Raw genomic sequence first — 18,397 nt, 5'->3', positions numbered from 1 at the left:
ACGTCTCCCCGCCGCCTATCCTCCGAGGCTCGACGTTGGCCTGGATGTGCTCGAGGATCAGAAGAGGCCATCGATATGTCGTCGGAATCTTGATTCTGCTGCGCCCGTGCCGGCTGCCGTGGTGGGGACCGCACCGTGGGGATGACCCTCTCCGTACGACCAGCAGTACGGACGGTTGCTGTCGCTTGGGGAGGTTGTGGAAGGCTAGCTCGCCATGAGCCCCCAGCTTCGGTGAAACCGAGCAGGCTTTGGATGGTGGCACGCCATTTATCCACCTGCTCGGCTGCTGGCGGAAACCTCAAGAGCAGCTGAGCTCGCGTCATAGCCTCAGTGGTTGTGCTTGGCATAGATGTCAATGACGTCGACCACACTGTCGCCTGGCTCTTGATGGTGCCAGCGGCGGCGGCGGTGCCACGCCCACGCTGCTGTGGAACGACCACCTGGGCAACGGGTTTGCGCGGCGATGGTGCTCGAGGTTCAGCGCTCCGTCGAGCGCGGCGGTCTGATTGACTCGTCCGGGAGGTGGCGCACGCGCCGCGGTCGCTCCCGTGGCGGGGGCAGCCAGAGGGCGATGGCCTACCCCGGACTGAGCGCCTTTGCTGCGGCTGTGCCCGTCGGTGACAGGAGGGGGTGTGGACGGAGTGACCCCCTCACCTGGACCTTGTGGAGCATGACCTTCGAGGTGCTGCTGATGCTGTTCTCCTCTGATGTCTCCTGCCTCCGTGTCGGCCGCGGGGGAAGTGGTGATGGCACCACCTTCTCCAACCACATCCCCAGCAGCGTTCACGTCCTCGAGTGCCTCCGCACCCCCCCGCGGCACTAGAGGCCGCGGGCGGCGGAGCCTTCAAGGTGGATGGATGGCCGAAGTACCGGGCTTCTTCTTGGGCGCCATGGTCGATGGCATCATCGAAGATGAAGGTGGTGATGAAGATGATGTGCTGCGCACGCTTTCAGGTTCGCGCAAGCGAGCCCGCTACCTGGCGTGCCAAAGATGTCGCGGGATATCCGCGGCCACCTATGGGACCAGGAGGCCCCTTGCTGGTTCGGCAGGGGGACGTCACATTGCACAAAGAGCAGACCAGCGCACGGCAGCAGGGCAGAGAACACACAGGCAATTTACCCAAGTTCGGGCCGCCGTGAGGCATAAAACCCTACTCCTGCTTTGATGGATTAATGGAGGTGGCGAAGCGTAGTACACTTGTCCGGCAGGGGTTGCCTAAGGGCAGTAGTGACTACGCGCGTATGGGGGTGAGGGTTCATCAACTTTCCAACCCTTTCTATGGTTGCCATGGGCCTCCTTTTATAGATTAAGGGGTCACCATAATGGCAAAGTAGTCATTATGCATTGATATGTAGCAAATAGTGCTATCATACCTAACTCTACGGGCTGACAGGACGCATTAAATGCACCGCTTAGTGTCACATCACTGGTTGCCCGACAAGACTTGCCGGGCTATTTTGCCAGCTCCGCACCTGTTCTATTGACATGTCGAGGACGGGTGTCACCTGTGGGTTTCTTCTGTAGGAAATGGCAGCCATGTGGCGAATGGCTACCACTTAATCACCTTGCGGCTTGACACCGCACTGATGGACTACGTAGGTCGTGCTCGAGTGGTTGGTGAGGTGGTTTCGCCTCCGCGAGCCCCGACAGGGCCCTGCCGGGGTGTCTTGGTTGTCTGCTTATGGGGGTGGCCTTGTCCCTTACTGGGCTCACCTGTCCGGCAAGGGAGGCCCTTCTCTTGGCGATATCTTGCTTCTCTGGCTTGGCCTTAGTCTCTCTGAGCTGCATACTGGTTCTTCGAATCTCTTGACTTCTTGCATCCTGGTTTGGGTTGGTGCTTCAATCTTATTCTCGTGTTTGTGCATAGTCTGGGCAACAGACCCAGGGTTTATTGCACCGACATCAAACGCTTCCACTTTCGGTCTACGAGGGTACGTGGACAGAGTCTCCCTCTCTCGTTGCTATGCATCTCCTAGATAGATATTGCGTGAGCGTAGGAATTTTTTTGAAATTGCATGCCACGTTACCTAACAGTTAAAGCGCTTGACGGCCAAGACGAAGACGACAGAAAAGGAGGCGGATGGTGAGAACGAGCCAGCGGCAGAGTGAGCGAGGAGGCTCACACAGTTGGTCTGGCAGGGCAAACATGCCTTTTCTGCATGGATTGCCATCGCATGTAGAAACTATAAACACAAGCGTATTTTTGTTGTGATCAAGCGCTATGAACACCATACTTTAATTTACTTGTTTATTGCTATATATTTTAAATGAAATTTGCCAGACCTGGATGGACGTTTAGGGAATACACTTGATTGGGAGACTCCTGCACATCTATGTCCGCAACTGGTTCAACCCAGTCTGCAAATAAATAACGTGTTTGTTGTAAAGAACGACGTCCGAGATGCCCTAAGGGCACCTTCAGTGTGGACCCTCAAAATGCATACAAACGTTCAAGGCAAGATGTATGGATATAGTTTACTATCCCATATGGACCTGTATTTATCCGCAGACACGACCGTGCCTCCGTTCCCCGCAAAACAGACGCCAATCAGGGGAGGTTCGTGGGCGTCCGGGTGGTTGCCACGTACGTGTCCAACGCCCTAATCCACCTAAAAACCTCTTTCACGCCTACGTCCGCTCCCGCAGAACCGCACCTTCGCTTTTCGCGTCGCATTCATGCCGACACAGATAAATGCAGTTAATCGATGGAGTCGGCACTGAAGCGATGTGTCAATCGAGAGCGCCTCCCGTGACGCGTCCCGTTCCCCATGCCTGTTTAATGCTAGAGATACGTGATCAGACAGGGCGACAAGATGACTATCTACCGCATGGAGGTCGGATGTCCATCCGTCCGTCTGTCGGCATTAAACAGGTGCGGCGGCCGAGAAATTCACTCCGGCTTCAGTGACCAGCCGGTGGCGTTTGCTATTTTCAAAAATTGTTAACAAATTAAAAAAGATATGTTTTTTAAAAAAATATCCATGTTCAAAAAATATTTAGATTTACAATTTTTGCCCCTGTTTTAAAAATGTCAAAATATCAAAAATTGTTCAGCTTTTTAAAAAAACAATTAGTGATTTCAAAAACTTTTTACGTTTTTAGTAAAAGATTCGTTATTTAAAAATTACCCTTGTCTCAAAATTTTAAAAAATGTTCGCTGCAGTATCGTGGTCTGCTACAGTACGGCTCGCTATGGTATCTTTGGGCTTGTTGCAGTGCATTTGCTATGGTATGGTAGAGGAACTGCTCTTGCTTAATGGCGCCCCAACGGTCCGCTCGCTGCCATGCGCACGCCGCCTCCAGCGCCCCAATCAATGACCGGCGCGCCGCCAGCTCTCAACCCCAGCCACTGCCCCACCTGTCGGGCGATTGCTCCGATCTCCGACGGCCAGATAGCGCCCTTGCTCCGTTCGTTTCCTTCCGTGACATCATGGTCTCTGGGTTGTCTTCAACCGCGCCGCTCCCCGGTCGGTCCCGCCCAGCCTCGCTGGATCTGGAACCAGACAACGGTGGTTGGACTCTTGTGGAGAGCCGCTGTCGTCTGCGCCGTTTGGATGAGTTCCCGTCCACCGTGACCAAGCCAGACGGCTTCAAACCTCGGATCCCTCGGTGGTTGGTGGGCAGATGTTTTAAATGCTTGGAATCTGGCCACCATAAATCTAAGTGTACTGGCAAGATTCGTTGCCATCGCTACTGTCTCACTGGTCATATTGCTCGAGGCCGTTACTCCTTCCCTTCTTCGGCTCCTCACGATCCACCTCCGCTCAGATCTCAGCCCCGCCTACCCTCCGGCGCCGCCGCCAGCCAGCCACACCACGCCCCCCTCCCGTCGCCCGCCACCGCGCAGAGATATGGCTCACTACCCTCCCCTCGCCCAGGCCCGCTTCCCCGGTGAACTCTACTCTCATGGGGATCCAGATCTACGGCCAGAAAGGGGCGGCGGAATCATCTCGCGCACACCAAGGATGGAAGAGCTGGAGGCGGACTTCAGAAACCGCGCCCTTCTCGCCACAGTTCAGGGGAGGAGGCCCGCGGTCTCGCCGAAGGCCTTGGTCCTCGCCTTGGCCAGGTCCTGTGGGTGGAGAGGAGGCATGTAAGGGTGGAGGTAACGCATCCAGATGACTTCTTCATCTCGTTTGCCTCTGCTGCAGATTGCGACAGAGTACTCACTAGTTCAGGAAGAGTCAGATGTGCTGGTGTTCCGGTTGCTTTTCGGCGCTGGCATAGGAGTGCTCAGGCAAGTAGTGGCAAGCTTGGTTTCTTCTGCAAGTTGGGTATTGAAGGACTGCCGGCAAACGCCTGGGAGTGGGGCACCATCAGCCAGCTCGTCAACAAGCTATAGGGCCAACTGGTGGAAATCCTGCCACAAGAAGATCATTGGCAACTGGATGTTACTACCTGGATGCGCAATCCGCCAGGCATCCCAAAAATCTACGATTTGGAGGTCCCGGATCCCGTGGGTCTGCCAAATTCCTTCGAGCCGGAGCACCCACTGACCCTACCGCCGCCCGCGCCACCGTCCGAGCGGCTCACCCTCATCCATCCTCTCAACATACATGTGTTGGATGTAGTGGATCGCAGTACCCCCTTCATGGAATTCCACCAGGACTACGAGCCCGACGAAGATGAGGATCTTACAAGGCGACATGATTACTCCAGCTTTTGCTTCAGAGGGAGAGTAGATGGCACCGGGATGGGCCCTAATCCTCGCTCAGGTGCACACCCCTTTGGTGGCTCGGGAGGCTTTGGGATAGCGGGCGACTGGGGCAGGCGCAGGGCCAACGGTTTACTGGCGCCAGCAGGCGGCATGTCTCCTCCGCTCCGGATAGCTGCAGCCACATCCACGGCGCGCTCCAGGTCGTGCTCAGCTGGCTCGAGCACTGTGACTCCGTTTGAAGTGCACTCATCGTCGGGTTCACCGGCACTCAGGGCGGTGGGTTCAGCAGCTCTTGCTCTCACGCCGGGAGCGACGGACCTATCAGCTCATGCATGCACGTCGGCCACCCCGGCGCCTTCTGGATGTGCCTCCACGGCTGTAGGATCTGCGGCATGTGGGGACACGCCGGCAGGGCATGGATGTTTCGCCACCACAGCTGTGGGATCGGCGGCTGGTGTCCCGACGCCTCCCTCCGGCAGGGCAACACTCCACCTGCCACTGTCCCCGCGCCGGCTCTCTTTCTTCTCGAACATTGAGGCCAATGATGCTTCGGTTCACTCAACTAAGGAGCCGTCGGGTCTACGCAACTCGCCTGCAGCTTTGCATCCTGCTGCAATGACTACTGAGGTGGTTCCCCCCAATTCTGATGACTAGCCGCAGGGCCTCAAGACACTTGTTGTTCAGCAACGGGGAATGGACATGGCGATATCCTGCCAGAGTCCCGTGCAGACACCTTTTGCCATCCCTCTGAGCCCAAGTAAGCTGCTTCCACCGTTGGCGATGACGGAGGAAAATGTGCAAGTCTTCGGCCCCCATACTGCTGAAGAGACGCTGGTGGGTGGGATTGGTGCCACACCCAAGCCTTCCATTCTGGGACCGAGGCCGGTGGCATCAGCTCCCGTTCGGCGCAAGAAGGTTATCCCGCCAAATTTCACCCCTCGACGGAGTGCTCGTCTTAGCAAAAAAACGATGGCGTAAACAAGGGACCTTACCACCGTGCCCAAACTGTTCTCCTGCGCCGTATGGGCGTAATTAACGCAGAGGAGCAGGTGACCAAGGAAGCACTGGATGAATACCTCAAGCTGTTTGACAAGCCTCTCGCTCCTCACCACATTAGGGCCATTGCTGCTCTCTTCAACCCTGATGGTGTGGACTTCGATGAGCCTGCACATGAGGGCTTCTCGGCCTTCTCTCTCTCGGAGTCAGTAGAGTCATGTGGTGCTTAGGGGGTTCTTTTCTTTGGGTTTCGGAGTGTATGTCATGGACATGTCTGTTGGTGTGTTGGTTTGGAATGTCAGGGGGCTTAATAACCCTGCTAGGCGTAGCTCTGTCCGTCTATTTCTACAAACTTACAATGTTTCCCTTGTTTGTTTTCAAGAATCCAAATTGGTTGTGGTGGATATTGTGGTGGTTGGGCAAACTTTGGGCCCTGCCTTTGATGGCTTTGATTTTATTCCAGCCGATGGTACCAGAGGGGGGATCTTGCTTGCTTGGAAATCTGATAGCCTATTGGTCTCTATAGAACACAAGGGGGAATTCTCTATAACCATTAAGGTTACTTCCTTGGCAGATGGAAAAGAATGGCTGGTAACATCTGTTTATGGGTCTCAAGGCAATGCTGATAAAATCAGATTCCTCGAGGAAATTGTGGAGATTGGGAGAGATGTTCAACGACCGTGGATTTTGAATGGTGATTTTAACTTGGTGTGTAGTGAAGCAGAGCGCAGCACGCATCGGATTAACAGGAGGTTGGCGAACAAATTCAGGCACGCTATTAACACTCTGGGACTTCATGACATGCCGCTGGTGGGTAGGAGGTATACTTGGTGCAATGATCAAGAGCGCGCTGTGATGGCCAGATTGGACCGTTTACTGTTTAATAATGCATGGGAGGATATTTACCCCATCAGTGATCTGTTGCCACTCAGCTCTAGCATTTCAGATCATTGTCCTTTACTGCTGACCTGCTCTTCTGTTCGGCCGAAATCTCGCCGCTTCCGGTTTGAAAATTTCTGGGTCAAGTTGCCAGGGTTTATGGACACAGTTAAAGCTGCCTGGGAAGAAGAGGTTTCTGCTAATGATCCTATGTTGATTTTCAGCATCAAGCTACAACGTACTGCTAAGGCACTTAGAAGCTGGGGGCAAAGGAAACAAAACTTCATGAATTTGCAATTTCAAATTGCAAATGAGTTGATCTTGCGCTTTGATTGCGCGCAGGAATTCAGATCCTTGTCAGAGGAGGAACGTCGCCTTAAAGCTTTCTTGAAGGGTAAATGCCTCGCGCTTGCTTCTTGTGAAAGGGTCCGGCTGCGCTAGCGGGTAAAGATACGTGACTTAAAGGAGGGAGATGCTAATTCGAAATATTTTCACATGAAGGCCAATGGTCCTAGGCGGAAGCATCGGATCCCTTTCCTTAGAGATGGTCAGCGCACGGTTTCGGCTCTGGAAGATAAACTTGATCTGGTGCGGGACTTCTACTGTGGTCTGATGGGCACACCTGCACAGCTGACATCTTCCTTGAAGCTGGACCAGCTCAACATCCATTGTCTCCCCCCACACTTGGCTAGCGGCCTTGAAGCTATTTTTACTGACACAGAGGTCAAACAAGTGAGCATGGAGATGCCCTCTGACCGTGCCCCTGGGCCGGATGGCTTCTCGGGTCTATTCTACAAGGTTTGCTGGGATATCATCAGAAAGGATTTTATGGCGGTTATGCAAGAGCTCTACAAGAGCAATTTTGCTTCCTTTGGCCGGCTTAATTCATCCATCATCACTTTGCTGCCCAAGAAGGAGTGTTCTCTGCAAGTGGCCGACTTCAGACCGATCAATTTAATACATGGGGCTGCTAAAATCTTTGCTAAGGTTCTGGCTGTGAGGCTTGCTCCCTTGCTGCCATCGCTTATCTCACAAGTCCAAAGTGCATTCATTAATTGGAGGAGCATACATGAGAATTTCAAGTTTGTTCGTAATGTGGCCAGACTACTCCATCGAAAGAATTCCCCTGCAGTGCTTATGAAGATCGATATTTCCAAAGCTTTTGATACTTTGTCTTGGGAGTTCATAATTCAAATCTTGACCAGGAGGGGTTTTGGCATGCGCTGGTGCTCCTGGATATGTGGCTTGCTGTGCACCGCGTCCTCGTCAGTATTGGTCAATAGTGAGACTTGCGAGCCATTCTCACTTGGCTGCGGTGTGCGACAAGGGGACCCGATGTCTCCGGCGCTCTTCATATTGGCCATGGACACTCTACAAGCCATGCTCCTTTGGGCTACGCAGAATAAACTGCTGTCAGATTTGAGCCTTCCTCTCAACATTCCAAGAGCTTCCTTCTTCGCTGATGATGCAGTTATCTTCTTTTGGCCTTGCTTGCGGGATATGGAGGTTATATCAGCCATTCTTAGGCTGTTCGGTGAGGCAACTGGCCTCCGCATCAATATGCAGAAGACCACTGTCACATGCATCAGGAGTGACGACTCTATTTCTGCTAGTGTGGCTCAACACTTCTCATGTCAGTCGAATCACTTTCCTTTGCAGTACCTTGGGTTGCCTCCGTCGATTTTCAGATTGCGGCGTCAGGATATTTTACCATTCATTGACAAGTATTCATGCAAGATGAAGGGTCGGAAACCGAAGCTGATGGCTCCCGCGGGTCGTTTGACACTCACCCAATCAGTGCTCATGGCCCTGCCAATTCACTTTCTGACGGTTCTGCCGTTGCCAGCGTGGGCGCTGAAGATCATCAATAGGAGATGTCGGGGTTTTATTTGGAAAGGCGATAGCGATATAAGTGGTGGACACTGCCTGCTACCTTGGGCTAGGGTATGCATGCCCAAGGTGTGTGGTGGTTTGGGTGTGCTGAACCTCAAATGGTACAGTTATGCTCTCCGCTGCCGGTGGCCATGTTTGAGATGGGACGCCGAGGAAAGGCCATGGCATCAGCTACCAGAGGCTCAAGAAAAGGAGGTCTCATCCCTCTTTAAAGTGTCCACTTCAATCTGTCTAGGGGATGGACAGAGGGCCAAATTTTGGACTGACAAGTGGCTGCATGGAGGATGCTCCATCGAGGATTTGGCTCCAACTTTGTTCTCCTTTGTCAAGGATTCTGGGCGCTCTGTCAAGGAGGCACTCCACAATCGTAACTGGATTAAGGGTATCACAGGTGGGATTTCGGTCCAGGCCATGGCTCAATACCTCAAAGTTTGGGACATAATTCAAGGCGTCTCTTTATCTGTTGGTGTTCCAGATAGCCTAGTCTGGAAGTGGACTGCGGACAACAAGTTCTTGGTTAGCAGTGCATATAGCATGTTCTTTGTTGCTAATGTTCATTTTGCTTGCCACAAGCCGATTTGGAGATCCAAGGCTCCTCCGAGATGCAAATTCTTTATGTGGCTTGCCGTACATCGAAGGTGCTTAACCGCTGATAACCTGGAGCATAGGGGTTGGCCTTCTAATGGAAACTGCCCGCTGTGCCTCTTGACTCATGAAGACCGTACACACCTTTTTGTGCATTGCGCCTACACACAGCAGGTTTGGATGAAATTCAGGGAATGGACGCACGCTGATTTTCGAATTCCGAATGATAGTTTCATCAGTACTGAAGACTGGTGGCTGACTGCAACAAAGGAGGTTCCCAAGAACGATCGGCGCAATTTTGACACCATTACCATACTGCTGCACTGGAGGATTTGGAAGGAACGGAATGCCAGAATTTTTGAGCATATGGCGTGTAGCATTGACAGGTTGCTGGATTTAATCAGAGATGATATTAGGGCCTGGAGAGCTGCTGGCTGTGTTAGCGATCTCTTTTAGTTTCTTCTCTTTTCTAGTCTTCGTGTGGGCTCAGGTTGGGCCTGCTTTCTTTGTTTCTTCAGAGTTCATACTCTGTCAGCAGACAGCTCTAGAGCGCCTAGACTGTCTTGCCTCTTGTATTCCCCCTTACTTCTTATTAAAGAACGGCCTATGGCCCTTCGATAGCTATGGTATGGTCTTCTACGGGCATCAATATGTCTCGTGTTCAGCGAGTCGAGGGGTCTGACCCGCTGAAGCGCGCGAGCATCTGGACCGGCCCACGTGTGGGGGGAAACACCTGTTTATTTTCTGTTTTGTTCTTTTTCATGTTTTTGGTTTTTGGTTTTTGCTTTCTTTTCTTAATTTTTTATACTTTAATCCCCGGAGAACCACGCTGCCGCACCCCCTTCCAAGAGACCCCGCCGCCGCACCCCTACAAAGAGACCCCGCCGCCGCCCACCATGCTCGTGCGCCTCCGTGGTACCGCCGCCGCATTGCTGCGATGGCTGCGCGTGGCTCAGCGCCACAACCTCCATCGCCGGAGATCCACCAGCCCTGCGACCTTCCTCCTCTGCCCCTGCGACTTTCGTGCTCTCCTGCCGCGGCCTTCCTCCTCTACCACCGCCGGCATGAGAGCCACCAACGCCACCCCGCTCTGCCACCTTCCTCCTCTCGGGAGACCTGCCGGCTCCGGCGCCGCTGTGCAGATAAGTGCCCTCCTCCATGTTGTTGATGCCCCTCTTCCTCCATGTTGCTGCCAGAGTCTCCGCATTGAGCTACCCTCGGTGCACACAAGCTTTTTATGTATATCCTGCAGCCGGAGGAGGCGTTGACCTTCAGCCGGAGGAGACAAGGACCTGCAGTTGGCCGCCGTGAAAGACCTCTCCCATACTCCGTCGTTGATCCCTCCAGCGCCGTCGCCTCTGCCCTGCTACCTCTCTGAGCTCTGCATCTCACGCGTCGCCGCTCTGCTTCCTCCCTCGGCTACGCAACTAGCGCGCCGCCGCCCAACTTCCTATGCAACGCCGTCCTACTTCCTCCCTTCTTCCTTCTTCAAGTCAGACATGTGCTGTTGGTGGCTATTGTTTTCGCCATTGGAGTGCTGTCGATTGACTTGCAACAAGTCAGACAGAGTACTAGCCATGCATGGAAGAAGCATTGGCTAGGCTGTATATCTAAAGCCCGTCGCCTCGTGACTGACTTAAATTGCTGCAATGGTTAGTATTTTCCTTCATTCGGTATTAGTGGGTTGCAAAGTATTCGGTCCCTGGGCGGACACATTTCAAATACGCACTAACACGTTTCGTTTACTGCTGCTTTGGCAGGCCCCAAATGAGTGCCCGCTGTGCCCAATATATAGACTGGCGGGACTGAAACCAGTCATTCTTCCTTCACTCACCACAGAGTTGTAAAATTCCTGGGAGATTTGTAAGCTATTTTTTTGGCTTTATGAGGTGATGAGAGGATCATTGAGGGCGTTGTTTGACAAATGGTGCTTCTTTTGGATCATACCTGTCTTGTGGAATCGAAGATGTGCCTGCCTCCCTTCACCGCAGCATCAAAGGCTGTTCAACGCCGCAATACAAGGTCGCCGCAACCCAATGTGCTTCAACTCCCCCGATCCCCCTCTTATCTGACTCTGGAGAGCAGCGCCACTGCCCCTGGTGCTCTTTGGACTCCTTTGAATCCGACTGGTGAAGTCCCTGTTTTGCACCTCCACCTCTCATGGCTAGCCCTGACCACCATGCTCCTTCTTCTTCCTCTCTCTAAAATTCTTGAAAACTATGTTAGTTTGATGAGGTGATTTGTCCATGAACAGAAAAATTGCGTGAAAACTTGTCTTACATTTTTCGTTCATAAACTAGGTGTCTGTTGCATGCCCCTGCTCTTCCACGAATCCGGCCAACCACGTGTCCCCGATGCTGATCTGCACCATACCGATACCTGACCTTCAGGGGTTGCCAGTGGTGGCCTTCATCATTGCGCCCCGCTGATGCGGGCTATCTCCTGACCCGCTGTCGTGCACAACCCGAGCGACAGCGGGACCATCACACCCAATCTTCTCGTGGAGGCCGTTTTGACCTTCCAGAGATAGGTTCATATTTTGTTTCGATTTTTTGCTGCTCGACAGCGAGACACTGTTGATCTCTCATTCTTCCCGCAGAGAAGGTCAGGTTTAGTCCTCCTAGTCCTCAATCAGTGGACACTACATGGCTATAAATGTTCCTGCTATTCAAATTACTCTGATTAGTTTAACCTTTACAAAAAAAGAATTTTGTTTAATTGGGATATGTACCTGTATTGTTTACACTAGTATATAATTTTTGTGCAGGTGAACATGAGTGGGACGGACTACCTGAGCGCTACCAGCAGTACAAGGAGTTCAGAAAGGCAGAAATAGATGGGTCGATAGATGAACCAACTTTTGAAGTAGTTATAGTACGTGTGGAGAAAAGGTTAAGCAAAAGTGTAGTTTGATTATTACGTAGTAACTTGTTAAGCTTCCTCGCTCTCTAGCTCTTATTAGTTGTTTGTGTTTGTGCCTCAAAAAAAGTATATGGTGAGGAACAAAGCTCTCTAGCCCTAGTGTGTCTTTGTGTTTGTGCCTCAAAAAAAAGTTAAAGCAAGTACCAATTTTTCTAGAGCTTCCTTTCAATGGTTGAGCGTGATATACAAAGAAGTTCAATTTCTCAAACATTCATGATTACTTTGTGTGATTTGTAGTGAGGAACATAAAAAGATTCATGACTATATATGGCCCGATGATGATGTATATGGTGTCGTCAGTTAAATCATTGTGGAAAAAAAGTACAAGAGATTCAATGGAAAATTCATGGCAAAGTAAATTGTTGGTAGAAGTTCAAGTGCTCGGCCCAGAAAAGTTCAAAAATTCTTGTGAGAGAGGTTCATGTGTATTTAGATGTCCAAAAACACATAAAAAGATGTTGTGTTTGGTGCTTTCAAATAATTATCTCAATCATGAGAGAAGTTCAAACTGATAACTGCCGGAAGTTCACGTACTGCATGGTGTGTATTTTGTATGAGAAAAATATAATAAAAAGGCAAAGCTAAAAATTTTGTTGCTAGAAGTTCAAGTTCTCGGTCCGGCAAAATTCAAAAATTCTTGTGAGATAGGTACACGGTGTATTTAGATGTCCAAAACACATAAGAAGATGTTGTTTTTTGGTGTTTTCAAATAATTATCTCAATCACGAGAGAAGTTCAAATTGATAACTGCTAGAAGTTCATGTATTGCATAGTGTGCATTTCGTATGAGAAAAAAAGAATAAAAATGCAAAGTCTAAATTTTTTTGTCGCTAGAAGTTAAGGTGCTCGACCCGGGAAAGTTCAAAAATTCTTGTGAGAGAAGTTCACCATGTATTCAACAACTTTCCACACGGTATATCGTATGCTCTATTCCGAATGGTATATCGTATGCTCTATTTCAAAAAACGGTTAAAACAAATTGGTGTATCTTTTCGAAACAAAAGTTTAACCATATTAGAAAAATAAAATAACAAGAAGTTCGATGATTATAGAAAACTCAGATTTTCCTCGTATTAAAGAATGGAAACAAGAAGTTCAAAAATAAAATAACAAGAAGTTAAACTTTTTAAAAATAGACCGCTTCAAAATTTTATAAAAAATATTAAGAAAAAATAAAACTAGAAAGTCCATATTAAAAAGATGGAGAATTTTGATGATTATATAAAACTCAGATTTACCTCGTTAATAAAGAATGGAAACTAGAAGTTCAAAAATAAAATAACAAGAAGTTTAACTTTTTAAAAATAGACCGCTTCAAAAATTCATAAAAAAGATTAAAAAACCAGATTAATATTCATAAAAAACTCAGATATTTTCACGTAACCGAGAGAAGTTCGGATTTGATAACTACCAGAAGTTCGCGTACTACACGGTGTGCATTTTGTATTAAAAAAATAACAAAAGCAAAGACTGAAAGTTTTGTTGTTATAAGTTCAAGTCCTCGGTCGAAGAAAGTTAAAAAAATTATTGTGAGAGTGATTTGTACAAAAGGAATATCATTTGTGTAACACCGACGAATGGATTAGAAAATTATAAACGAAAATACATCACAGAAGTTCAACGTGAAAACGGCTAGATGGTGTGTATTTCATATAAGAAAAATACAATAAAGTGAAACAGAGTGAAGTTTAAACAGACATGCCTCAGAAGTTCAACTACTTCACGCAGTGCAAAAAACAACACGTCAAAAACAAAGTGAAGTTCAAACAGACATGCCCGAGAAGTTCAACTACTTCACGCTGTGCATTTCCATTCGCGATGAAGGTAGAAATCATGATCTCGTCATTTTCTAATTTACTTCAAAACGGCAGGAATATCATTTGTGTAAGTTCAAGTCCTTGGTCGGAGAAAGTTAAAAAAAATTATTGTGAGAGAGGTTTGTACAAAAAGAATATCATTTGTGTAACACTGACGAAATGAATGAGAAATTACAAATGAAAATATATCACAGAAGTTCAACATGAGAACAGCAGGAAGTTCACCAACTACATTGAATGAATTTCAGATGAAAAACTTTTAAAACCGCCGCGAGTATGAAAAAATGATTAACACGGGAAAGTTGCGTGTTTACAACAGCTTTCCATCGGTATATCACTTGCTTAATTTCGGTGAGTGGATGGAGAGCTACGAGCAGTGAATGGAGAGTTGCGGGCAAAAAAACATGTAAAAAACATAGTGAAGTTCAGGTGCGCACGCCAAGAAGGTCAGGTTCTTCACGCGGTGCATTTTCGAAGAATCTGTTTCGAAATAAAGGCAGAACGAGTGATCTCGCCGTTTTCGAAATTACATAAAAACCGGCTAGGACTCAGAGAAAACCATCAACATGAAAAAGTTTCGCATTTTCCGTAGCTTTTCAGCGGTATATTATTTTCCTCATTCCGATAAAGTTTGTATAAATTACGGCAAAAATACGTTTTTAGCCATTTTCAAAACTGACATAAAACCGTAATGAATTAGGAGAAACAATATATAGAAAAAAGTTTCGCATTTCTTCAAGCTTTCCAACGCCATATCATTTGCTGCATTTGGACGTACGGTTAAAAAATTAGCTCAAAAATATGAACTTGATGGAAGTTGTACCGTTTTCTAAATTACTTTTAAACTGTTCAAAATTAGAAAGAACTTTTAACATGAAAAAGTAGCGCATTTTCATAAGCTTTCCAAAGCCATATTATTTTCCTTAATTGGATTAGCCGTTTAGAAATGACATCGAAAATATGAACTCGGCTGTTCGGTTTGCGAAATTCTATGATTTTCTGAATTACTCTTTAACCGTAGGGAATTAGAGAAAACTTTCAACATATGGAAGGAGCGGTTTTGCAGCAGCTTTTCAACGCCATATTATTTGCCTCATTCCGATAAACAGTTTAAAAATGCGATCAAAAATACGATTCACGTTTTTTGTATGAAGAAAAAACGGTTTTCAAAACTGCTCTTAAACCGCTTACATTTTGCCAAAAATTTAACTTGGGTCATGATACTGATGTCCATAGCTTTCCAACGGCATATCACAAGCCCCATTTGAACACATTTTAGCTGAAGTTCAACCTAGTACTCGGGGAAGGTCAGGCGCGTTACTCGGAAAGTTCATGTTGTGATCAGAATATTATTCTGATCCCGTGATCAGAATAGTGTTTATATATATAAGCGGTTTAAGAGCAGTTTATCCCGTGATCAGAATAGTGTTTATCCCGTGGTCAGAATATATATATATATATATATATACATATATATTTCAATATATATATAAAAGCTACTCTTCCGAAAACATTGCAAAATGTTGAACAAGTATTGAGAAATGTTGAAAATGTATTTGAAAAATGCTGGACAAGGATTTAAAAATATTGAACATGTATTTAAAAAAATATTGATCATGTATAACTAATTGTTGAACAAGTATTTAAAAAATGTTCATAAAGTATTTGAGAAAATGTTGATCGTGTATATAAGAATGTAGAATGAAAAACAAAAGGAAACAAAAAGAAGAACAAAAAGAAACCAGAAGAAATGACAAAGAACGAACGAAAGAATATAGAATTAAAAACCATAAAAAAACAAAGGGAAACAAAAAACAAATTATAATAACGAAAAAAAAGACGGACAAAAAAGAAAACCAAACAAAGAACGAAAGGAACAGAAAAAAGAAAAAATTAAAAAAACTCCAGTCTTTTACAGAAAACCCTATTCGCCGCATTCTGCGGCAAAATGTCGACCTCCCGCACACCCATCGATCGTTCATGGACCGGCCCATGACGGGTGCTTGCAATAGATTGTCTAGCATCTGTTTCTTTTTTTCGCGTTTTTTATTTCGTTTTTGTTTTTATTTCTTTCTTTTATTTTTGTTTTAGAAAAATCACAATTTCAGAAATAGTTCAATATATTCAATACTTTGTTCGGCTTTGAAAAATGTTCGAATTTATTTGTTCAGGTTTCAAAAGACATGTTGTTCTTTTCAAAAAATGTACAATTTTTTTTGTATTTTGAGAATTTGTTCGCTGTTTCAAAATTTGTTTATGATTTTCAAAAATTGTTCATGTTTTCAAATTTGTTCAATTTTTCGAAAAGTATTTGGAATTTCACATTTGTTCACATTTTTAAAATTTTGTTCGTGATTTTCAAAAAATACTTGCATTTTCAAATTTGTTCAAGTTTTCAAAAAAGTTTTGGAATTTCACATTTGTCTCCATTTTTCAAAATTTGTTCGTATTTTTCAGAAAAAAATTCGCATTTTTATAAAATGTTCACAGATTCAAAAAAATGTTCACATTTTAAAATTATTTTCAGAAATTTTCAAAATATGTTTCTGTTTTTAAAATTATTCACATATTCAAAAAAATTGGAGTTTCAAATTTTTGTTCGTGTTGTTTGAAAAATCTGCAAACTTTGGAACGTTACTTAACTTGTAGAAAATTGTTTATAATTTACAAGATTTTTCCGAATAAAATCAAAATGTGTTAGAGTTCTGGCACTTCTGTTAGTTCTTAGACATTAGCGCTGCATATTGGTCACTAATAATCCTCAGCTCGCGCATGGCAATCAACAGGACCTCATTACTGAAAGGTATGTAGTTCGATTCCTCTGGAAAGTTTCTTCATCCCTTATTTTTTCCTGTTACAGACGAGCGGTGTCGGCCATGGGCCGGCCAATTAGTTCGTCCCCTGTACGAACGGGCATCCTTTTGCCGCAAAGTGCGGGACCTCCTTTTGAGCGCCTTAAGGTTGGCCAACTGGCGCTCATGCGCCTCGGTCGCTTTCCGAAATCACTAAGACTAGTCACAATGAAAGTAACTTAACTAGTAACATCATTATTTTAAAAAAAAACTAGCAACATCACACATTTCAATACAAGATTACTTATGTGACAGCTAATTAATGAGAAGAGAGGGATTTGTGATAATTTAGCTAGTTACTGTAACATCACACATTTCAAGGCATAATGAGTCTATTGCCTAATAAATACACTCTTTCATGACAGCACTCATATGTTACTACCCACTATGGAGGTAGCAACATAGAATAGTAACATCGTCAAGTTACTACTCTATGTTACTCCCCACTGTGAGCAGTCTAAGGAGTACTCGTTGCAAAGAACACTTCATTTTTTCAGATCGTGACAAGTTGTGTACATGCAGCGCGTCACTTGTCGCAACCTGTGAGTTTTTTCCTTTTTTGTAGATCCGTTTATTCAAAATGTTTTATCTTTTAAACCATGCGTTCAAATTTTGAACTGTTTTCACCATTGGATTTCTCGCGTCGAGATCCTCAAAACTAGATCCCATGTTGATAGGTTTTGATATTTTTTCACAAAAAAATCGGGCGAAAAAACCAAACTGGGAGCATGGTTTTTTCCTTTTCCGAAAGAGGCACACCCGTGCCTCTCGCGAAATCACACCCGTACCTCTCGTGAAAGCAAAATCGTGACTCTCGTGGAAGAAAAAAAACAAAAAACGTTTTTTTTCGTTTCCGAGAGGCACGGCCGTGACTCTCGCGAGCACAACCGTGCCTCTTGCGGAAACAAAACCGTGACTCTCGCGAAAGAAAAAATAAATAGAAAACACGCATTTTTTTCTCTTTCTAAGAGGCACGGCTGTGACTCTCGCGAAAGTACAACCGTGCCTCTCGCGGAAGCAAAACCGTGACTCTCATGAAAAAAATAGAAAACGCGTTTTGTTTTTCCCTTTCCAAGATGCACGGCTGTGACTCTCGCGAAAGCACAACCGTGCCTCTCGCAGAAGCAAAACCGTGACTTTCGCGAAAGAAAAAACAGAAAACGCGTTTTTTTCGTTTCCGAAAGGCACGATCGTGACTCTCGCTAAAGCACAACTGTGCCTCTCGCGAAAAAAAACAGTGACTTCCGCGAAAGAAGAAAAAAGAAAACGCGTTTTTTTCGCGCATTTTTTTTATTTTTTTATCAAAAAGCTAAGAAAGACCGGGAGAAAATCAATACGTCGAAAACCCCGAAAAAACCCGTTTAAAAACCTGAAAACAGGTGCGGAAAATTAAAAAAACAAAATCCGGAAGGAGCGTCCAGAGCATGACACGTGGCGAATGGCTGAGAGCGCGCCAAGTAACGCTGATCGTTGCGAGGCTCCCTAAGAAGCGCTCATTAACTAGGTGCCCCCGTCGCTTCCTGCATCGCTCGCTCCGTAGTCCAGTTCGATCGTACGGTTGGATGGACTAGCTGTCCATTGACCATTTGACCACTAACCATCTGACCAATGACTTTTCCAGAAAAAAAATCATGAAATTCAAAAAAAGTTTGTGAATTTGAAAAAGTTCATTGATTTTGAAAACAGTTCATAATATTTGAAAAAAAAGTTCATCGATTTTTGAAATAGTTAATCAAATTTGAAAAAAAGTTTATTAAATTTTGAAAAAAAGTTCATCAGATTTTGGAAAAAGTTT

General features: G+C 46.3%; 1 long non-coding RNA gene across 1 annotated transcript; it reads left to right on the top strand.

Annotated features, from left to right (window-relative positions):
* Window positions 1-3,418: 3,418 nt before the first annotated feature.
* Window positions 3,419-12,088, top strand: LOC147979061 (uncharacterized). The gene is made up of 2 exons (XR_015618491.1): window positions 3,419-4,106; window positions 11,779-12,088. It is a non-coding gene; the product is annotated as an uncharacterized LOC147979061 (long non-coding RNA).
* The last annotated feature ends 6,309 nt before the right edge of the window (window positions 12,089-18,397 follow it).

Source organism: Triticum urartu, chromosome 3A, assembly GCF_056163025.1.
Source record: "Triticum urartu cultivar PI428250 chromosome 3A, HENAU_Tu73, whole genome shotgun sequence".
NCBI lineage: Eukaryota > Viridiplantae > Streptophyta > Magnoliopsida > Poales > Poaceae > Triticum > Triticum urartu.
This window is presented reverse-complemented; position numbering and strand designations above follow the sequence as displayed.